Source organism: Aquarana catesbeiana, linkage group LG07, assembly GCF_042186555.1.
Source record: "Aquarana catesbeiana isolate 2022-GZ linkage group LG07, ASM4218655v1, whole genome shotgun sequence".
Classification (NCBI taxonomy): Eukaryota; Metazoa; Chordata; class Amphibia; order Anura; family Ranidae; genus Aquarana; species Aquarana catesbeiana.
The window spans coordinates 233,311,913-233,336,492 of record NC_133330.1 but is presented as its reverse complement, the minus strand read 5'-3'; positions in this window follow the sequence as shown (position 1 = coordinate 233,336,492).

Sequence of the window (24,580 nt, the reverse complement as noted above, 5' to 3'; positions counted from 1 at the left end):
GGCACCTTTGCCTAAACAGACAAAAATCCTTGCACCGGCCCTGGGTGTCCCTAATCTTTCCCTCAAAACACAGGAGCCTTTCCTTAAAACTAATTCATTGTCCCTGACAAGCATATATCCTCTCCTTACTCTAGCCACTCGCAAATGTACTCCAAATCCAGCAAAACAGTGGTATTTATTAACACGGCCCATTCTAAAGATGGCTACCAAAGGTCACTCCAATTGGCCCACTGTTCCCCTGGTGACATCTATGAAGTCTGTAGAGGAACAATGTTCCCCCAGCCTCCAGTCATCTGCACAGCTGCACTACAACACAGCGCCACCTGCCTAATGGAGGATGAATTACACCAGCCGACAGGCTGCTCCCTCAACAGTCTGGACAATAGCTGAAATAGATCCACCACTACAGGATATTGGACACAATAAATAACACTTGCAGAGTCTATATCATTGTGTGGCTGTTTTGCCAAGACCAGTGAAAAGCTCAAAAATATAACATGTTATGTGGAAGGGTACTCTAAAGGTAATTGTAAATGTAAAACATGGAAAAAGCTGACACTGTTAAATAACAAATTTCTTGACATGACTGGAACTAATACTGAATAGTGTACATGAATATGGAATTAAACTTTATAATAGAAAGGAAAATTTCAAACACATTTCTCCTTTACTATATCATTCTCATATACTTGTAAAAAATACCTAAATGGAAATCAATAAAAAGAGTAACTGTGACAGACCTAGCCGGGAGAGAGACTTTTGGAGGGGACTGAATGCTAGCCTCTTGCCAATCGATCGTGGGTCCTGGCATTTGGGGGAACGGTGCTCTTTGTGAGCTGTATGCCTGGGGACCCTTGAGGTGGTACTACTGTGGATTCGGGTCCTGGTCCCCCAGGACACACAGACTCTGGGGACCCTGGATTTGCCATATTAGAAATAGTGGCTGATTCATAATGCTGGGACAGATACTGTTAGGAGATGCTGATGTAAATTCTAGCACCTGTCTGTCTGTTGCCTGCTAGAATGTGTATTGTAAATAAGTCTCTAGTATGGGATCTAAGAGTCATTAGATCCCCATTGTTGTTTGTGTTAATTAACTCTGCTATTGTGTGAAGAAGAGTCTATGTTGATTGTGTTTTCAGAACTACTAGACGGCCAGTCTGGCCTAAAGGTCATGCCTGAGTCATCTAGGCTGTCTAAAGGGATTAGTTAATTAGCCCATGTTAATTAGGTTTCTGGTCACAGGTGTATGTTCAGAGTAATATGAGCCGGAGGTATGCACCTCCACTTTTAGTGTATAAAAGAGCCTGTATTTTGCAATAAAAGAGATTCCTGTTTGAACTTACATACAGCCTGCCTGGTGTTTGTTCTGAGCTATCACAACTGGATTTGAACGGCACATAGCTGTAGTTCTAATCCCGGAGCATCGGATGACCAAACAATCAGATGTTGCGATCTGCAATCTGATTCTATAGCAGCAGAGGAGTGTCGGGAGAGTGGAACCGAGGCGAGCAAGGGGCTCGTTACAGTAACCATCTTTCAAAACCTCAAAATATGGAACAAAATCTGAAGTTCAGTATATTCATTATTTTAATAGTTGCTGGTTGTAATGAAGTTCTTCTTTGGGGTAGGCTCAGTCAGGCAAAATCACTGTATTTATGGGCGTATAACAAACACTTTTTTCCCCTTGAAAACAGAGGACAAAGAGTGCCTTTATGTTATACGCCGATACTATGTTTTACCAACAGGGGGCCATTTTTTTCTGGCTGCTCTCCTCCTCCCACTCCTCCTCCTCCTGGCTTTAGCTTTAGATTGGAGGAGGAGAGCGGTCACATGATCATCTATGTGACGTCAGAGGAGAGCAGTCATGTGATCAGGTCAGTAGAAAAAACTGAGCTAATGAGGTATATGGAAGCTTCATTTTACAATATGAGTGACACAAGAGGAGCAGTATGGAAGGGGCTGGCATGAATTTTTCTTAACTGTAGAGAATGCTGGCAGCGCTGTCCCAGGAGACTGGGGGTCAGCGCTGGTTTGAGGTATGGTGCAGGGACATTTTGCCTCACAAATCTCTAAAAAAGAAGATTACAAGTCTTGAACTGTGGTTAATTAGTAGGACCTTAATAACAATGTTTTGACCATGTCACAAGCCACTTAGCTGGGTGGGAGCTATGCCAGTTTGTGTAAGAGATCGAGGTAGATAAAGTGAAAGCAGGAAGAATAAATTGGTACAGGGATGACATCTAAAGCAGATGAAAAGTAAATGAAAAGTGGAAGCAGGGTCCAGGAACTAAAGTGCACCAAAGACCATAAAAGTTCATGATAGTGGTAATGGTAATAGAGGAACCAATTTCAATTTAATTTAGTCACTTAATGTGACTGTCACATAAAAAAAAAAAACTTCTAATAATATAGTTACCTTCAAAAAGAAAGCATATACTTACCTCTCATGATGTAAAATGTATTAAATTTTCCTTGTCAAAAGAAGTTTATTGAGTATACAATGTTATAAAGATACATAAAGTAAGTTTACAAGGATCTATAAAGTAAGCTCATTGTTTTACAGTAGGGTTTATATAGGTAAATATCATGAAATTTCAAATATTAAACATTGGGTTCACGTAAACCTAAATTAAAGATATATATCATTTCCTTAGTTACTTTTGTAGGTATTTAAACTTTATACCTACTATACATATTGTTTACAAGTAGAGTGTATATAGGTCAAATAAATTCTGATAATGAGCTTTAATCGTAAGGTGGAGAAAAGGAAAGAGAAAGAAGAAAAAGGGTTGAAAGGTAGAGGTATGGTCCACAAGGTTGTCCCGCTCGTCAGTTTATTATTCTTTTTAGTTCTCTTTGAAGCCTTAGAATGGGTGTCTCTGTAAGTCATTTAATCTGTTACCATGGCAACAGGACAGAGTCATTGAAGTTTGACAGGAACTGTTGTTTTATCCAAGGATGCCAAAGTTTTTCAAATTTTGGAATTTGATTTTGATCGATGGCTACCATCTTAGCATGGGACATTGTATTATTCATTCTGTGAATTGTTTCTGCTAGTACCAATGTAGGAGATTTCCATGCCTTGGCCACTGTTTGTTTTGCAGCCGTTATTAGTTGGATCATAAGTTTGAATTGAGAGAGTGTTAACCATTCCGGTTTTAGATTAAGTAAAGTTAAATATGGATCTGGTTGTATTATTTTTTTAAATATTTTAGATGCAATCACGAAGACTTCCTTCCAGAAGGTTTGGATTACTGGGCACGTCCACCATATGTGTAAATATGTGCCTATTTCTGGGCATCCTCGAAAACAAAGAGTTGAGGTATTAGGTGAATATTTTGCCACTCTAGCGGGTACAAGGTACCAGCGAGTTAGGACTTAATAATTTGTTTCCAGTGCTAAGATGTTGGGTGAAGATGACTTAGATGTGAGCCATATGTTAGACCAGTCCGTGTCTTCTAAAGTTCGTCCCAGGTCCTCCTCCCACCTCTGAACGTAAGAGGGTCTATTAAGATTTGCTACTCCATATAATTGATTATAAAGTGATGAAATTGTACCTTTAGCAAATGGATCTTTTGTACAGATTGATTCAAAAATGGATAATTGGGATAATGGTGTATCCCCCTTTAGGAATGGTGTATAGAAATTTTTGATTTGGAGATATCTAAATATTTCAGAGTTTGGTAGATCATATTTTTCTCTAAGCGATGGGAATGAAAGGAATGATTTAGATGCTATGAAGTCATTTAGTGTCTGAATGCCTGATGTTGTCCAAGCTTTAAAAGAATTTGGGTAGATCCATGCCGGATAAAAGGCCGGATTTCTGATAAAAGAAAGGAGAGGATTGTGTGGAGATTGTAACTGATATTTGGTTTTTAGTTTATCCCAGAGAGATAAGAAGTGTTTAGTTATGGGATTATGAATTTTAAAGCGGTCTTTAGGATCAAGCCATAATAAATTTGATATTAATAGAGGGTCATTTTCTGAAGCCTCTATAAATACCCATAATGGGATTTCCTGTTTTGCATGGTATTTGGACAGACTGGCCAAATGTGCTGCTCTGTAGTAGTTAGTAAAATTAGGGTATCCCAGGCCTCCTTTATTTTTGGGAAGATGTAGTGTGTGTATAGGTATACGTGGTTTAGTAGAGCCCCATATAAACGAAGTTGCTCTTTTTTGTACTATTCTCAAAAAATAGGAAGGAATTAGAATAGGGAGGACTCTGAATAGATAAAGCAATTTGGGTAGAATAGTCATTTTGATTGCATTAATCTTCCCTATCCAGGATAAAGGAAGTTGCGACCATTGTTTTATTAGATTTGTGATCTGTCTTAATACAGGAGGATAATTGGTTGAGAATAAGTCAGAATGAGATGCTGTTAAATGAATTCCAAGATATGGGATTGATTTTTCTGCCCATGTGAATGGGAGTGCAGCCCTAGCCGGGATCAATTTCATGTTTGTGAGTGAAATATTAAGCACTAGGCATTTCTTAGGATTAATCATAAGGCCGGATAGGGCTGAAAATCCATCAAGAGCTGGTATTAAGTTAGGACCAGAGACCTGTGGTGATGATAGAAAAAGTAATATATCGTCTGCAAATATACATAATTTGTGTGTAATACCTCCTACTTCAATGCCAGTTATAGTTTGGTTTGTTCTGATGTATTGGGCCATGGGTTCGAGTATAAGGGCAAATAATAAGGGAGATAATGGGCAACCCTGTCGGGTACCTCTTTCGATATTAAAGGCTTCAGATTTGTATCCAGCATATTTTATATAGGCTTTGGGTTTATTATATAATGCTTTGATCCATGTTAAAAAGTGGGGTCCAAAACCCCATTTTTGTAATGAATATTGCATATATTGCCAGGATACTGTGTCAAATGCCCTCTTAATATCGAGAGATAGAAAACATAAAGGGATTTTCCGTTTTTTAGCAATATGTGCCAATAACACTGCCCTGCATATATTATCGCCTGCCTGTCTATTTGGCATGAAGCCTACTTGATCTCTATGTATTAATTTTCCTATAATGCTATTGAGGCGTTTTGCTATTATTTTTGCTAATAATTTAATATCGAGGTTTAACAGAGAGATAGGCCGATAATTCACACAGGAAGTATCATCAGAAAGGGGTTTTGGGATCATACAAACAATTGCCATTAGTGTTTCTTGCCGAAAAGAATGTCCATCTAGAAGTTTGTTAAAAGTTTCAGTGAGAATGGGAGAGAGTATTTCTGAGAATGTTTTATAGTATAAAGCCGAGTAGCCATCTGGGCCTGGTCTTTTGTTAAGTTTTAGGTCTTTTATGGCGTTAGCAACTTCATCTATAGTTATAGGCTCATCCAAACTGCTTTTTTGATTCTGAGATAACTCAGGTAAGGTTATTTTTGAGAAGAAGGATTCAGCCTCTGTAGGATTAAATTCATTGTTTGTCTTGTATAAAGTTGCGAGATGTGAGTGAAATTTATGGACTATTTTAACTGGATTACAAGTGTAAACATTTTTTGATAATTTCAAACGTATTGGTTTGAAAGATTTGTTAGTTGAATTTAATGCCCGAGCCAAATATGTACCTGGTTTGTTTGTATTCATGTAGAAATTGTGTTTGGAGCGTTTGAGGGATTTATCAACTGACTCAGTGAGAAATAGATCGTATTCCAATCTAGATTTTTCCAGATGAGATTTTGTACTCTGAGATGGATTATCTTGAAATGATATGTAGGCTGCATTAAAATTGAGTTCTAGTTTTTTTGCTAGATTTTTGCGTTCCCGTTTAAATAGTGCCATTTGTCTTTGTATTGTACCACGCAAGACAGGCTTATGAGCTTCCCACAGTGTTATTGGGGAGATGTCTGTTGTATTATTAATTGATATGTATTCCTTTAAAGCTTGTTCAATGGCCATCTGATGTAGTGGGTGTTTGAGCATTATGTCCGGTAAGTACCACGTTGGGTCATGCGCTTTTGGTATGGCTGAGGCTATAGTAGTGTATACTGCATTATGGTCAGACCACGGAATCGGAATTATATCTGATGCAATAATTTCTGGTATCATTCCTATTGTTAGAAAAATATGATCTATTCTGGTGAAGGTTTGATGAGGGTGCGAGAAATAAGTGAATTTCTTTTTCATTGGGTTACTTTCTCTCCATGAATCTACCAGATTGTATTTGGAAAGAAGTTGAGAAAAAGGTAATCTAGAGGTTATTTTGGATGGTGTAAAAGGTGATTTATCTAGAAATGGGAGGAGGACCTGGTTCGAATCCCCACACATTATCACTGTTCCTATTTTGTGTGTATTAATCACTTGTAATATATGTGAGAGGAATGGTGTAGGTTGTTTGTTAGGAGCGTAGTAGGAAATCACCGTGATTGCTGTATCCATTATATAACCCATGAGTATCAGGTATCTACCTTCTGGGTCTTTAATTTCTGATGATAAGGTGAATGGTGTGGATCGGTGAAATGCAATTAGAGTTCCCCTTTGCTTGGTACAGGCAGAAGCCGTGTAAATTTGTTGATAAAAAGGAGAAATATATTTTGGAGTAAAATCTTTGGTGAAGTGTGTTTCTTGGAGGCATACTATGTGAGCCTTCTTGTTATGGAAAGTACGGAAGGCTTTGGTCCTTTTTTGAGGGACATTTATTCCCTGAACATTCAGGGAAAGTATATTCAGTGGTGCCATGGCAATAGATCAAATAGTTTTGACTTACTTTTTGTTATGCAGAGCTGACTGCGCAGATCAACCTGTGTGGACTGAAGAGATGAATAGATAGAAAAGAAACCAGTGAATTCTGGAGTAAAGAGTAAACAAAAAACATATGAGATTAGATGATTCATTGTATAAATTATTTTTTGCAAGTAATCACAATTTACCCGTGAAAGAGAATAAATATCTCTCTCAGGGGAATAAGTGCCTTCGTCACACTCCCACATAATATGGTTGGGAGAATGAGGAGGGCTAATGGGGGTACACGGATCTTCCGCTTACAGGAGAGAAGTGCTATGTCAAAAGACATCAAAATGATGTTTCATTAATTGGAGTGCAGAATATAGTTTTTGTTGAAATTATTTATTCCAGGGTGGTTGTATATGGTTAGTCTTGCCCTAGGCTAAATAATTCAGTTAGAAAGGTACTGTTAATAACTTTGGTATTGATGAAGATAGTTTGAATTATTTTGGGATTTTAATCCTTTTAGAGTAAACAATTACATATTTTATTCATACGTAACTGTTTAGATATGTTAACTCATAAAATTGAGGTTGTATTGCTTCAGATTAGAATAAACAAAAACATAATTCTAGGAACTAGTTAGGTAATAATATATTTGTTTTAAGAAAAGAAAGAAAAAGCTTCCATTACTTCTGGATTATTGAACATATTTGTCCTAAAAAGTAATAAATCTATTGTTATTACCTGATAATATATAACTGAACAAGAATTTCCTTATTTCACTTATATATTCTAAGGCTATATGAATCAGAAGTAATAAGAAATATAACTGGAATGTAACATGATCCCACACAGTGTGTGACTATCAGAATGCAGTTACATTCAGTTATAAATATAGGTTTTTTATAGAGAACCATCTCTTAGTATAATAAATGAAGAGATATCAGGAATTAGGATGTCAGTCCATTGAATCTTCTTGGTCCATGGATGATGTGGCATAACGGCCTCTTTTGTGAGAATGATGATTCCCATTTTGTTCTGAAATTTTCTGGGTGCTGCCTGAAGGTGAAGATGACGCCATTCTTCTGCGTGTGGGAGTGTTGCTGCTTGTGGGTTCTGTCAGATTTAGTTTTAAAAGGGTTTGTTGTAGTTCATCTGCTGATCTGCTTCTGTAAATTGTACCTTGGTAGTTAAATCTGACTGAAAAGGGGAAGCCCCATTGATACATAATGTTGTGGCGTTGCAGTTCCATTAGTTGGGGTTTCATGGATCGTCTTTTAGTAATAGTAAGTTGGGATAGGTCAGCAAAAATTTGATAATTGTGTCCTTGAAAATTAAGTTCCTTTTTTTCTCTTGCAGCAATTAGTATTTGTTCTTTCGTTCTGTAATAATGAAATTTTGTGATTATATCACGTGGGGGTCCATCTTTCTTTTTGGCTGTGAGGGCTCTGTGTACTCTGTCCAGTTCTAAACGTTCAATAGGGATATCTGGCTTTAGTTCTTGTAATAGAGCAGTAATAGTAGATTGCAGGTCTGTCACAGTTTCAGGTATTCCTCTTATGCGCAAGTTTGAACGTCTGGCTCTATTTTCGTAATCTTCGAGCTTAGTTTGAAGTATTAAATTCTCTTTTTTTAATTGTTCCAATTCTGTTATATTTTCTTGGGTTGTAATTTCAATTTCAACCATTTTTATTTCTAAGGCTGCGGTGCGGTTTCCCAGCTCTCTTATTTCTTTGGTTAGGCTTTTTGTTATTTGGTCTGAGGTTTGTTTTAAAGCCTTATGAAGCATCTTTTCAAATTGTAATAATATTACTGGGGATACTGAGGAGGCTTGTGGAGAAGTTTGTGAGAGGATTTGTTCTGTATCTGACTCAAATGGAGAGTCTTGCTGTGACATTTTCTGTCTGTGAGAGCGCCCTGATGCTGTATCTTGTGAGGTGACTGGAGCTGCTTCAGCTGCAGTGAGTGCCTGTGAGCTCTTTGTGAGGTGATTTTTATTTCTGCCACGGTTTCCTCCCGGTACCATATTTCCTGCCCAAACTTTCACAGTTTGTTCCCTGGGGCAAAAAGGTTCAAATGGATACCTTTTGAGCCTGCAGGCTCCGCTTTGTCCTTCTCTTCTCTCCTCAGCGGTGTGGAGCTCTAACAATGCATGTCTGCTCCGCTAGGCTCCGCCTCCTGCCCCCTCATGTATTGAATTTTCAGTCAACCAAGCACAATAAAGAAAAAAAAGAAGCCAGATTATTATACAGTAGCAGTATAAAGAAAAATTAAAACAATAAAAAAAAGAAAAAAGGATCTGGCAGTAGAGGATAAACGATTCGTTTATACAACAATGAACTATATGCAGACCATATAGTTATTTGGGGAAAAACATAGTCAGTTCCCATATACAACCATGACTAGAAGGTATCTCTAGCAATGCCTTCCCATGTATGTTACTATATAAAGCTGTGCAACAGCATCTACCTTCTGACTGCCTCCAATAAAAGCTGTAATTATATGAGTGTGTGTATTACGTCAAAGGACACTGGCCACTGACACTACAGTATCCTAGCATAAGGAGATGGAAATCCCCAGATCAAAATTTTTGGAAGCTAGGCCGCTGACCAACTTGACCCAGAAAATAAAAAAAGGGAAGAAAAAAACAAAATTAAACCAAAACTACAACTGTTCGCAAAAGCACCTGGGAAGAAGCCTCCCGTCCATAAATTGGGAGTGGAGTCATACAGCCACTACTAAAGATAACTAGGCTTGCGTATTACTTTGCCATCAGTAAGATCTCATTGGCGCCCCCTTCAAGTTGTATGCTATGTAGATGTGAGTACATATCTAGTTAGCTAGGGTGATTGTGACCCAATAGACTTGTCTGCTTCCAAAGAATAATCCATACTATAGTACTATAAACCCATCTCTCAGCCTCCATTATCCTCTCCACCTCCTTCCACCAGTCCTCTGCCTCCAGTACCTAGGAATTAAACACTTAGCTGCATTCAATAAGTGTGGAGTCACACTACGTTTATACAACTTCAGAGAGGAGTGGGTAGAGTGAAACAGATAATGAAGTGGAGTGAACTCGGTGGGTTTGAGGGTGGTTTTCTGTATCCAGGGTAATATATCCTGCCAAAATTTTCGCATATCCTTTATATGCTGAGAACTTTTTTTGAGGATTTATTTATACAACAGAGTTGCTCTGAATAGATATTGAATTATTTTTTTTTATGAGGACAGCTCAGTGGGTTGGAGATGGCTCATCACCAGTCAGATAATAGCTTTTGGTAAGAGCAAGGTAAGATATATCAAGGTATTGATATACAGTATATTTGTTTTGTAAATCTAACAACTATATTCCGACATCCTATTATTTTAAGGACTTGGAAGAGCAACAGCAAATCTATACTCGTCAAGTTAATGAAATTCTGTCTTTTGATTTATATTGTTTTGTTTTCCATGAGCTAATATTACTCTGGCAATGTGCAAGTCATATAAAAAGATATTTTTAAACTGACACTTTTGTGCATATTTAATTGTTTTTAATGCAGCTTTGCTTATAATCCCTAAAGCCCAGTTATGTATTTGTGATCTGCATCCAAAAAAGAAAAAAAAGAAAAAAAAAACTTCCCCTGGTTACTTGTGTAGAAATATGTTCACATATTGAATGGTATGCTGAAAAATCAATATGGATATTCAAAGGGGATCACAACGAATAACATACATTTACAGTAGTTAACAGAAACTGAAGACAAGATTAAAATAAACAGTTCTTTCTAGTTCCAGAATGAAATGTGTCATCTTTGGGTTATTTGCCAATTAAACTGACATAGACATAACATTTTTTGAACAAATTGTTCTAAAATTTAACTGAGTGTTCATGTAAAAAGATGTAATTTGAATAGCTGAGAAATACATTTCCTAACAAAACTGAATAAATAAATACTAAAACAAAATAATGTAAAAAAAAAACAGGTTAAAGCAACATAATGTGACCTGACACAACCTATTTGTTGCAGTGGCAAACCTCCATCCCTAATATATGCTAAGAACCAGAAGGAAGAGGGAATGGGACTTTATATGAAGCCTGTCACTGAATTAATACCTCATTTGTATAAATCATTTGATTATTTAATTACAATCAAGGTTAAAGATGATTTGTGTTAGATCAGAACAGCTTACACCCCTTTACAAGATCTTTCTGATCAGGTCTACCTGTCCATGCAGGTCTATGCCCAGGATGTAAACAGACTTATATCCATTTACATTCACCTAACTTAGAGTCTGTGCAGATATGTAAAAAAAAAAAACAACTGAAAAGGACTGTGTCCTTTTTGTTTTTTCTGGATCTAAATGTGATGGATCAGATGTAGCTTGATGTAAATAGACACAAGTCCATTTACATCTGGCAGCCCTTTTATCCAACATGGGTTCACTGTTCTGCTGTGATTTTGCCCGGGATCTGCTCACACCTGTGGAACCCTAAAATGCATATGCCCTTTGGAACACATGCTGGTAGTAGATAACAATGTAATCAAGAATTTTCTGACTACTGAGCTGAAGGTTGTAACTAAAAGGGGCAGTATCTGATGTAATAACGTAATAGAAGCCTTTGGCCACTTAAAAAGACCCTCTTAGCAACTTAAAAAATTGCAAGTGAAAGAGGGAAAAGGGGAAGGAGTGAAGAGGAATAGTATAGCACATTAGTCAAGTGACATCTCCGAATCAGCAGCAGGCTAAGGCCCCTTTTACACGGGCACCTCTGTGTGGCTTCACAGCCGGGTGCGCACTGTGCTGCACTCTCCGAGTGGACGGGCAATCTTCTGCGACCTGTGACGTGTCCCAGAAGATTGCCTAGATGGAGGGGCCATCTAGGGGGAGAGGAGGAGTCGCCTAGGCAGCCTGAAGATGGAACAAGGATGTGGGACAGGAAGTCCCTCTCTAAAATTAGTACCCACTCCCCCCCCAAAAAATGACATGCCAAATGTGGCATGTAAGGAGGCGAGGAGTGCTTAAAGCGGACGTTCCACTTTTGGGTGGAACTACACTTTAATCTCACAGTGCAGGATAAACTGGAATGCTTAAGCACCCTTTCATACCAGAAGTGTATTGTTAATTTTAAGGAGGAGTTCCAAAACAAAAGTAGATTTTTCAAAGTACTGCTTAACCACTTCAGCCCCGGAAGGATTTACCCCCTTCCTGACCAGAGCACTTTTTACAATTTGGCACTGCGTCGCTTTAACTGTTAATTGCGTGGTCATGCAATGCTGTACCCAAACGAAATTTGCGTCCTTTTCTTCCCACAAATAGAGCTTTCTTTTGATGTTATTTGATCACCTCTGCGGTTTTTATTTTTTGTGCTATAAACGGAAAAAGACCGAAAATTTTGAAAAAAAATGACATTTTCTACTTTTTGTTATAAAAAAAATCCAATAAACTTAATTTTAGTCATACATTTAGGCCAAAATGTATTCGGCCACATGTCTTTGGTAAAAAAAATGTCAATAAGCGTATATTTATTGGTTTGCGCAAAAGTTATAGCGTCTACAAACTAGGGTACATTTTCTGTAATTTACACAGCTTTTAGTTTATGACTGCCTATGTCATTTCTTGATGTGCTAAAATGGCAGGGCAGTACAAACCCCCCCCCAATGACCCCATTTTGGAAAGTAGACACCCCAAGGAAATTGCTAAGAGGCATCTTGAGCCCATTGAATATTAATTTTTTTTGTCCCAAGTGATTGAATAATGACAAAAAAAAAAAAAATTACAAAAAGTTGTCACTAAATGATATATTGCTCACACAGGCCATGGGCATATGTGGAATTGCACCCCAAAATACATTCGGCTGCTTCTCCTGAGTACGGGGATACCACATGTGTGGGACTTTTTGGGAGCCTAGCCGCGTACGGGGCCCCGAAAACCAATCACTGCCTTCAGGATTTCTAAGGGCGTACATTTTTTATTTCACTCCTCACTACCTATCAGTTTTGAAGGCCATAAAATGCCCAGATGGCACAAAACTCCCCAAAATGACCCCATTTTGGAAAGTAGACACCCCAAGCTATTTGCTGAGAGGCATGTTGTCACTAAATGATATATTGCTCACACAGGCCATATTTCTAAGAGGACGAAACGCATCGGGTAGGACCCCACTGCCGCCATACTTTTTACAGCGCTGATTTTAGAACTTCATGTGAGTGTGTCCCCTTTTTTTAATAAATTTGGTACTTGTTTTACGGAATCACACTATGTGGCTTTTCTCCTTCTTATTATATTGTACGGCCATTTGCTTTCCAACATTATCCTGAGGGACCCACCAGCATCCGGTCTGCTCTCGGACTTCCACTTTCATCACTTCTCTGGAACATCTATCATTACCCACCACCTAAGCCTGATTTGACCAAGTTGGGCGTATGCCCTCTCGGGTCCACGTCATCTGGTAAGCCTCTCTATTGTTGGTGGTGGTGCGTCTCTTCTGTGTTCATCCCAGATGTCACACATTTGATATGTTCCTCACACGAAGTCACTGAAAATACATCAACCAATTTATGAGTCATATATATGGAGGACTTTCTTTATGCTTTCTCTGATATTTTTTGTCATTGGTTGGACATTATTTTTATGTTGAACTTTTAGCGCTACACATAAGTTTTGTTTTATTGTTACATGCCTATATCCTATTGGTTGTGTTAGCTGCTTATTTTTACCCTTTTTTGGCCGCGCAGAATTTCTTGTTACCCCATGGGCATATGTGGAATTGCACCCCAAAATACATTTAGCTGCTTCTCCTGAGTATGGGGATACCACATGGGACTTTTTGGGAGCCTAACCGTGTACGGGGCCCCGAAAACCAATCACAGCCTTTAGTATTTCTAAGGGTGTAAATTTTTGATTTCACTCTTCACTGCCTATCACAGTTTCGGAAGCAATGGAATGCCCAGGTGGCAGAAACCCCCCCAAATGACCCCATTTTGGAAAGTAGACACCCCAAGCTATTTGCTGAGAGGCATCGTGAGTATTTTGCAGCTCTCATTTTTTTTTTTAAATGAAGACAGACAAGAAAAAAACATTTTATTTTCTTTTTTCAATTTTTGAAACTTTGTGACAAAAAGTGAGGTCTGCAAAATACTCACTATACCTCTCAGCAAATAGCTTGGGATGTCTACTTTCCAAAATAGGGTCATTTGGGGGGGTTTGTGCCACCTGGGCATTCCATGGCCTCCGAAACTGTGATAGGCAGTGAAGAGTGAAATCAAAAATTTACGCCCTTAGAAAGCCTGCTTGTTTTTCGGGGTCCCGTGCGCGGCTAGGCTCCCAAAAAGTCTCAAACATGTGGTATCCCCGTACTCAGGAGAAGCAACAGAATGTATTTTGGGGTGTAATTTCACATATTCCCATGGCATGTTTGAGCAATATATCATTTAGTGACAATTTTGTGCAAAAAAAAAAAAAAAATTTGTCTTTTTCCCGCAAGTTGTGTCACAATATAAAATATTCCATGGACTCAAAATGCCTCTCAGCAAATAGCTTGGGGTGTCTACTTTCCAAAATGGGGTCATTTGGGGGGGTTTTGAACTGTCCTGGCATTTTATGCACAACATTTAGAAGCTTATGTCATACACCACCCACTCTTCTAACCACTTGAAGACAAAGTCCTTTCTGACACTTTTTGTTTACATGAAAAAATTATTTTTTTTTTGCAAGAAAATTACTTTGAACCCCCAAACATTATATATATTTTTTAAAGCAAATGCCCTACAGATTAAAATGGTGGGTGTTTCATTTTTTTTTTTTTCACACAGTATTTGCGCAGCGATTTTTCAAACGCATTTTTTGGGGAAAAAACACACTTTTTTACATTCTAATGCACTAAAACACACTATATTGCCCAAATGTTTGATGAAATAAAAAAGATGATCTTAGGCCGAGTACATGGATACCAAACATGACATGCTTTAAAATTGCGCACAAACGTGCAGTGGCAACAAAATAAATACATTTTTAAAAGCATTTAAAAGCCTTTACAGGTTACTACTTTAGATTTACAGAGGAGGTCTACTGCTAAAATTACTATCCTCGATCTGACCTTCGCGGTGATACCTCACATGCATGGTGCAATTGCTGTTTACATTTGACGCCAGACCGACGCTTGCGTTCGCCTTAGCGCGAGAGCAGGGGGGGGGGCAGGGGTGCTTTTTTTTTTTTTTTTTTTTTCTTTATTATTTTTTTGCTTTTTTATCTTATAGTTTTTTATCTTATTTTTAAACTGTTCCTTTCATTTTTTTTTAATCATTTTTATTGTTATCCCAGGGAATGTAAATATCCCCTATGATAGCAATAGGTAGTGACAGTGACCCTAGATCTCTCCTCTGCCCTCAAAGCATCTGACCACACCAAGATCAGTGTAATAAAATGCTTTCCCAATTTCCCAATGGCGCTGTTTACATCCGGCGAAATCTAAGTCATGAAATGCTCGTAGCTTCCGGTTTCTTAGGCCATAGAGATGTTTGGAGCCACTCTGGTCTCTGATCAGCTCTATGGTCAGCTGGCTGATTAACCGGCTGCATTCTTAGGTTCCCTGTTGAGACAGGAGAGCCAGAGAAAAACACGGAAGACGATGGGGGGGGCATTCCCTCCCACTGCTTGTAAAAGCAGTCTAGAGGCTAATTAGCCGCTAGGATTGCTTTTACATGAAAGCCAACCGCTGGCTGAAAAAAATGATACCAAGATGATACCTAAACCTGCAGGTATCATTCTGGTATGACCACTCAAAGTCGTGAATTGCGTACCTGAAGACAAAAAAATGGTTAACAATAAAACACAGTAAACGGTAAAGTATAAAAAATTGCATACCTGAAAAGCAAACATGATAAAACATAATAACAATAAAACATTGCAGAATAGAATACAATAGAGAGAGAATAGAGAGAGAGAGAACAATGAAACGACAACTATTTTTTTTTTTATTTTATATATTTTTTTTGTGTTTTTTTTTTTTTTTTTACACTTTTTTTTGTAACTGTAACTTTTATAACTGTAACCGGTTCCAGGTTCGGGTCTCTCAAAATGCGATGGCATCTTGGGAGACCCTGTGAAAGTGTGCCTAGTCTGTGCAATGCTGTACCCTATGCTAATACTCAACTAGTGTATGGTAGCGTTCAAAACATTCACCAATGCAAAGACCAGGATTGTCAGGACAGGAGGGACAATAATAGCAGGTGTCACGCCTATATCCGCGTTTGCTGCAGACACAACATCTTTTTTGGGGGGGTTCGTTGGGTAGGGGTGCTCGGGAAGACATAAAAATGCCTCTCATGCAGCCGACTGAATTTGGTTGGGGATGTGAATGGGGGAAGTACGGGTGCTGCAGAAGTGGTGGGTTCCCAATTAGGATTGGCGAATGCAGCAGGAAGGGCATTATGGGCACGACGGGCCTGTTTGTCTTCTTCTTGATGGCAGCGGGACACTACTTGTGCTTGCCACCTCACCAGCTTGAACTGCACTTATAGGACTCGCAGATGGGCAAAACGCAGGTGCTAGCAGGTATCTGGGCTGATCCCGCTAACACTGCGTTTTTGCGAACCCTAAACTGCTGGGGACGCTAGTATAGATCTGATCGGATCAGATATTGATCCGTTCAGATACTATACCACTAAGGGAGGTGTACGGTGCGTGCGTGGATGTTAGCGGTACTGGCGCTAACCTGACGCTGCCTGGGGCTGGTGCTTGCCAGTTCACCAAAATGCTACCAAAAAAACTGTTAGCGATCGCAGGGATCAGGCCTGACTCTGCGAACGCTGCAGTTATGCGTTTAGTGTTTTGTAAGTGACAGTGATTAATCGATACTGCACTTGGGTGGGCTGGGCCGTGCGAGGGGCAAAATGCAGGTGCTAGCAGGTATCTGGGCTGATTCCGCTAACACTGCGTTTTTGGGAACCCTAAACTGCTGGGGACGCTAGTATAGATCTGATCGGATCCGTTCAGATACTATACCACTAAGGGAGGCGTATGCTGCGTGCATGGGTGTTAGCGGTACTGGCGCTAATCTGACGCTGCCTGGGGCGACGCATATCACCGCCGGGCGATCAGGGGGCTAAACCTTTATTCGGTAATAAACGGCGGGTGCCCTGACACTATAAAAAATAAACGAACTAACCAGCGTCACCCGTAACAGTTATACGGTGATCACTGGTGAAAGGGTTAACTAGGGGGCAATCAAGGGGTTAAAACATTTATTAGATAGTATATGGGGGTCCCCGACGCTATAAAACGCTGACAGCGAACCTAAATATTTACCTCCCTAACTAGCGTCACCAGTGACACTAATACAGCGATCAGAAAAATGATCGCTTATCGACACTGGCGACGGGGGGTGATCAAGGGGTTAAAACTTTATTAGGGGGGTTAGGGGAATACCCTAGACCTACAGGGGGCTAACACTAACTGCCTTACCACACTAACTGTCACAAAGTGACACCATGCAGTAATCAGAAAAAAAAACAAAAAACTGCTTGGTGTCAGTGTGACGGGGGGGAAGGGTGATTGGGGGGTGATCGGGGGGGGGGGGATCGGGGGGGTGATGTGGGGTGTAAAGTGTGCCTGGCATGTTCTACTGAGTGTGTTGTGTTGGTGCACTCACATTGCAGTCTTCTCTCCTCGGCGCCGGAACGGAAAATACCGAGCCGAGGAGAGATGACATCATTTCCTTTGCTGCTGTTTAGCATACAGCAGCAGAGGAATGATTCTCATTCTCAGACCAAAGCCAACCGCCTCGGGCACCGGGGGGGGGGCGATCGGACCCCCCGGGGAAGGCAATCACGTACCAGGTACGTGATTTTGCCTGCCCGTGCCATTCTGCCACAGTATATCTGCGTTAGGCGGTCGCCAAGTGGTTAAGCACCAAAAAAAAGTGTAATACATACAACCATGTTTTTTAAATCACCATATCAGTTTTTTGTTCATAGAAAGAATTCCAGCATGTTTTATGTCAATACATTGAATAGAATAAATGTCCTTATATCTGATATCTACATCAGCAGTTGCAACCTAAGCAATCGTTTTGTTGATTTAAACACTGACATGCTGATTATATGGCTATTGCTGTTAAACAGGAATTCATCACCAGCTTAGCACCTAGAAAATAGTTTTATTGACCATTGCATAAGTATAAATACAAGTTAAAATAAATTGTAAACAAACTCCTATAAACTTTAGGGGGCATTTAAAATCTCTGCACCCTTTTGCCTTCTCCCATTGACTGAATTTTCCAAAATATAACATTTTAACTGACGACCTAATTTTCACAGTCCAAGCAAAAACTCCCAACTTTGCTTACCTCTATTTGCTATTCAAGTAATTAGTGAGGTACCTGAGTTCGGTTCGAGCAGGTTTCAGTGAAAATTGCTGAAGTTTCAGTGCTAAATCTGAACCCCATTGAGGTCAATAAGAGCTGAATGTTAAAAAAACAGTAATAGACATTTTCTAAGCTAAAGGCGAGGGATTGTCAAACAAATGGCAAAGGGGGCTGGGCACTGCCCTGGGGGACCAAAGCCATAAATATTTTTTCAAAAATTCCATTTGGAAGGGTGAAGCAATTTTAGTAATGTTTAACCACTTGACCTCCGGAAAGTTTTACCCCTTTCATGAGCAGGGCATTTTATGCTATTCAGCACTGTGCTACTTTAACTGGCAATTGTGTAGTCATGCAACACTAAATGAAATTTATATATTTTTTTTCACACAAATAGAGCTTTCTTTTGCTATTTGATCACCACTGGGTTTTTTTTATTTTTTATTATATAAACAAAATTTAGAAAAAAATGATATTTTCTGTTATAAAACATAGCCAATAATTAAAAAAATAATAATAACATTTCTTCATAAATTAGGCTAAACTGTATTCCCAATAAAATCCCCCAATAATTGTATATTATTTGGTTTGTGCAGAGACATAGCTTTAAGCTTGTGGGCCCAATGCAAAAGTTGACCTGGGGCCCCCCAACTACTATCCGTCAGCTTTATTATATATTGAGAGGGTAATTCAAAAGATTTTGAAGAATTTGTCCAAACTTTGACATACCTTTTCATTCTTTTAAATACCTCTACACATAGTTTGTAGAGACCTGGAGAGACCATCTGTCTTAAGGTAGACCCTATCAGCCCCCCCTCAATATAGACACCCCTCTTCACAAAGTACAGACCATCCTTGCTCAGTACATACCCCCCTTTCCACAAAGTCAAGACCCCCCCCCTTAGTATAGACCTCTCCTCCTTCAGTATAGCCCCCATTTCCACTAAGTATAAGCCTGCCTCCCTCAGTACAGACACCCCTCTCCACTAAGTATAGACCCCCCCTCCCTCAGTACAGATCTTCCTCTCCACTAAGTATAGTGCCCCCTTAGTACAAACCCCCCTCTTCACTAAGCATAGACTCCCCTCAGTACAGACCCTGCTCTCCACTAAGTATAGACCCTGCTCAGTACAGACCCCTCTTGCTCAGTACAGACCCTGACCCCACAGTACAGACCCCCCCCCTTGCCAGCCAATATCCTTAGGCCCCCTCTTAGTACAGATTGCCCTTTTTTGGTTCCCCCTGCCTTAATACAGACTCAACTCCCTTCCAGCCCTCCATCCCCAGCATACAACTGTACAGATCTCCAGAATGAGTCTCCCTTAGCTCTGAGGGCTCTGTGAGGCAGCCAGAGGTGGTGCTGCAGTGCACATACAACCTTAATTTACACAAGGACCTTTAAGTCCAGTATGATTTTCAAGCAAAAAAATGGTGTAATGTCCCCCCAAATTTTATACCAGACCTTCAAGGTCTGGCATGGATTTTAAGGGGAAAGGCATGCAAACATAAAGAAAAGGGAAAGAGAAAGGTGCCTCTAAGTGCAGTGGTGAAAAGATTTATTATAGGCACAATGGGATTAAAAACACTTACAAGAGAGTAAGAGGTCATAGGCATACAATGATTAGTCCTCATTTGGATCACTGTAATCTTCGTCTGTCTGGGGGAGAGAGAGAGCCGTCCTGCAGCTGTCAGATTGCCTGGTGATGTGGATTAGTGAGGAGGTGAAGATGCGATGAAACCAAGCTGGAGCGCACGTGGTCGATGTAACATCAGGTGAAGGTGGTGGGCGGAAACACCCACAGTGTCACTTTTAGGGGTGTTTGTAAAGGAGATACAAGACAGGCCGGTGGTGGACCTCACTGGTGGAGTTTACTCTGTTGCTGAGGACCAACTTTTGGCTGAATCTATGGCTTTGCAATCTGTAGCAATCAAGAGGCTGTACTCCATAGCAACCAAATAAACCATAGTGTCACAACCTGTAAAACCACAAAGGAGATGTACTAAGAGGCCTGCAAGTATAGTGGGAGGGTCATCTCCTGTTATACTGTAAGTTGCTGGACAGGTCCAGGCACCACACTGGAGACGCTCACATGTTGGTGATGTAGTGAATGGGGTCATAATACCCCCAAGTGCCCTTCAAAGAGCCTCTTTATTGTGGCCCAGTACGATTGTTGTCCTTGTTAGGTTAAAAAAAAGCAGAACAGGGTTTAGATCCTTTCCATTTTTTTTTAAAGTCCTAAACAGACAAGGAGGTGTGTGTGTAAGTCCATTTACATCTGCCTCCCCATAGACCTAAATGGAGCTTCCAAGCAAGTCTGCCTAATAAACCTGACAGCACACCTAATTGGACCACCCATACGAAAAGGGCCTGATAGTTTTCAAAAGGCCAACCATTTTTTTAAGTGACTCACCACTGGTTCCTATAGTTGCTGAGTTATATCCTGCATACAGTATATGCAATGCCCTGCAAGTAAGATATTTGTAGCCTAGATTCATTATTTATCTACGCCATCCTTTCCCCACTGTACCCAATGACACCCCAGCATTTTATAACTTCGGCAAAACCAAATTCTAAATAAACTTGAATTCAGATGTGCTTCCATCAGGGCCGGTACAAGGCAGGGGCGGAGGGGGCATGTGCCCAGCTTGGCACCATTTGGTATAGGGGGGGGGCACAGCTGTGCGCTCCTGCATGATCCTCCCTTCCCTTCCCTCAGCACAAAACTATACTGTTTACTTCCCTACGGAGGAGTCCCGTAGTCTCTGCCAGCGCCGTGAGGCCACTCACGGCCGGAGGCGAGGTGGGAGGACGCAGAGAGGCGTGCAGGGAGGCGGGAGCTGTGAGCTGTGAGCTGTGAGCTGTGCTGTGTCGGCGCGCTGTCTGTTATCTCAAGCGGAGCCGAGTTGAGGAGCTGCTGCCTAGCTGGCTGGCTCAGGCTGCTGGATCTGGAAGGTAGAAGAGTGCAGTGCCAGTGTTCTGACTCAGATCTTCAGCAGTGGTGGTCTCTGGTCATTAACCTCGCCTCAGCCTCCTCCCCCAATCCAGCCATTTATTAATCTGTTTTTCTCATAACTTCTGAGTCTGAACTTGTGTAAGTAAACACTAAAAAACAGATTAATAAATGGCTGGATTGGGGGAGGGGAGGAGGCTGAGGCGAGGTTAATGACCAGTGACCACCACTGCTGAATACCCCACAACTAGGGATGAGCCGAACACCCCCCGGTTCGGTTCTCACCAGAACCTGCGAACGGACCGAAAATTCGCTCGAACGTTAGAACCCCATTGACGTCTATGGGACTCGAACGTTCGAAAAAGTGCTCATTTTAAAGGCTAATTTGCATGGTATTGTCCTAAAAAGGATTTGGGGACCCGGGTCCTACCCCAGGGGACATGTATCAATGCAAAAAAAACTTTTAAAAATGGCCGTTTTTTCGGGAGCAGTGATTTTAATGATGGTTAAAGTAAAAAAAAAGTGAAATATTCCTTTAAATATCGTACCTGGGGGGTGTCTATAGTATGCCTGTAAAGTGGCCCGTGTTTCCCGTGTTTAGAACAGTCCCTGCACCAAATGTCATTTTTAAAGGAAAAAATCTCATTTAAAACTGCTTGCGGGTTTAATGTAATGTCGGGTCCTGGCAATATGGATGAAAATCAGTGAGACAAACGGCATGGGTACCCCCCAGTCCATTACCAGGCCCTTTGAGTCTTGTATGGATATTAAGGGGAACCCCGCACCCAAATTAAAATAAGGAAAGGTGTGGGGCCACAAGGCTCTATATACTCTGAACAGCAGTATACAGGCGGTGCAAACAAGACAGGGACTGTAGGTTTGTTGTTAAGTAGAATCTGTTTGTCATTTTGAACGGGTACATTTTTAACGTGTTTAGCTCCAGCCAAAAAATCTTTTTTAAGCTTTTTGGAAAACATAGGGAAGGGTTATCACCCCTGTGACATTTGTTTTGCTGTCTTTCCTCCTCTTTAGAAGATTTCACCTCACTTTTTGTCCCAATGACAAATGTTTTTTGAAAATTTGGTTTTTTTTGTGGAACAAGGATTGGAAAGCATCAGTGGAAAGGAGAAATGTTTTTCCCATATTAACTCTTACAGGAGAGAATTTCCCTTCCTAGGGGTAGATTTCATCTCACTTCCTGTTGTCTCCTTCCGTTTGCAAGTAGGAGTCGTTTGTAAGTTAGATGTTTGAAAGCAGGGGCCTGCCCTATATACTCAGCATAAATTTGGCCCTTAGGTGTTGTTGTGGCCACAACAACGTAAGCCCTCACAGGGCCCTGCTGTGAAATATTAGATCAAGAATTGTAATTACATGCCCCTGTTGAACAGGGGCAGAAAAACTGGGCCTTTGGTGGTGGTGGTGGTGGTGCTGGTGCCACAACACTGTAAGTCCTCACTCACTCTTGGTGGGTGCAAAATGGGCCCTGCTGTGAAATATTAGATCAAGAATTGTAATTACATGCCCCTGTTGAACAGGGGCAGAAAAATTGGGCCTTTGGTGGTGGTGGTGGTGGTGCTGGTGCCACAACACTGCAACCCCTCACAGACACTCTAGTTGGAACGCAGGAACGAGCCCTGCTGCAAAGTATTGCATCAAAAATTGTAATTACACGCCCCTGTTAAACAGGGGCAGAAAAATTGGGCCTTAGGCACTGGTGCTGGTGCCACAACACTGCAACCCCTCACAGACACTCTAGTTGGAATGCAGGAATGAGCCTTGCTGCAAAGTATTGCATCAAAAATTGTAATCACACACCCCTGTTAAACAGGGGCTGAAAAATTGTGCCTTAGGCATTGGTGGTGGCGCCCAGAACCAAAAATGTTCTTTCAAGCTATCAGCGTGATGATTGAGGAGGAAGAGGATAATTACTCAGGGATAGTCACTCAGCATCAGCATAGGCAGTCTTTGAAGGGATCTGAGATTTAAAAAAAAATTATTCGGTTACATAAGCATCAGGTGACTGATTCATTTTTATGAAGGTCAGTCGATCGACCGAGTCGGTGGACAGACGCACCCTGTGATCGGTTACAAAGCCTCCAGCAGCACTGAATGTGCGTTCCGAAAGAACGCTGGATGCAGGACAGGCCAGTGGCTCAATTGCATACTGTGCAAGCTCTGGCCAGTGATCCATCCTCAAGACCCAGTAACCCAGAGGATTTTCGGTGGGAAAGGTGTCCAAGTCTGATCTTGCCCCTAGGTATTCCTGCACCATGTAAAACAGACGCTGGCGATGGTTGCTGGAACTGATCATACCTTGGGGCTGCGGACCAAAAAATTGTCTGAACGCATCAGTCAGGCGGCCACCTTCTCCACCGCTCCTTCTTTGACTGACCGAAGCCTCAGCAACACGTTGTCCAGAAACAGGAGTTTGTAGCCTCCCAGTCTCTGGGAACACAGACCTTTCTGCAAGGCCTCCCGAAGATGTTTCATCCTCTGCTCCCTCTGCGATGGCAAGATAAGGTCAGCAACCTTACCCTTGTAACGTGGATCAAGGAGGGTTGCCAGCCAGTATTGGTCCTTCTCCTTGATACCACAAATACGAGGATCCTTACGCAGGCTTTGCAGGATCAGGGAGGCCATGCAGCGTAGGTTTGCTGAGGCATTCGGTCCGGAGTCCTCTGGGTCACTAAGGACGACATGGTCCGCAGCCACCTCCTCCCAGCCACGTACAAGTCCATGTGTTTCTTGGGACTGATCCCTTAAAGACTGCTGCTGATGCTGAGTGCCAGGCTCCACCTCCATACTGACACAATCTTCCTCCTCCTTCTCCTCCTCCTCCTCGTCCTCTTCCTGTGTGATCGGCGGGCATGCAGAAACACTGTCTGGATAAAGGGGGCCTTGAGAGCTAAGGAAGTCCTCCTCTTCCTGCCTCTGTTCTGCCTCAAGTGCCCTGTCCATTATTCCACGCAGCGTGTGCTCCAACAGGTGGACAAGGGGGACAGTGTCACTGATGCATGCACTGTCACTGCTCACCATCCTCGTGGCCTCCTCAAATGGTGACAGGACAGTGCATGCATCCCTGATCATGGCCCACTGGCGTGGGGAAAAAAACCAAGCTCCCCTGACCCTGTCCTGGTGCCATAGTCGCACAGGTACTCATTGATGGCCCTCTGCTGCATGTGCAGCTGCTGCAGCATGGCCAACGTTGAGTTCCACCTGGTGGGCATGTCACAGATTAGGCGGTTCTTGGGCAGGTTAAACTCCTTTTGGAGGTCCGTCAGCCGAGCACTGGCATTATATGACTGGCGGAAATGCACACAGACTTTCCTGGCCTGCCTCAGGACATCCTGTAAGCCCGGGTACCTGCCCAAGAACCGCTGCACCACCAAGTTAAGGACGTGAGCCAAACAGGGCACATGGGTCATTTGTCCCTGTCGGAGGGCAGAGAGGAGGTTGGTGCCATTGTCGCAAACCACCATTCCTGCCTTAAGTTGGCGTGGCGTCAACCACCTCTGAACCTGCCCCTGCAGAACTGACAGAACCTCTGCCCCAGTGTGGCTCCTGTCCCCCAAGCACACCAGCTCAAGCACCGCATGGCATCTTT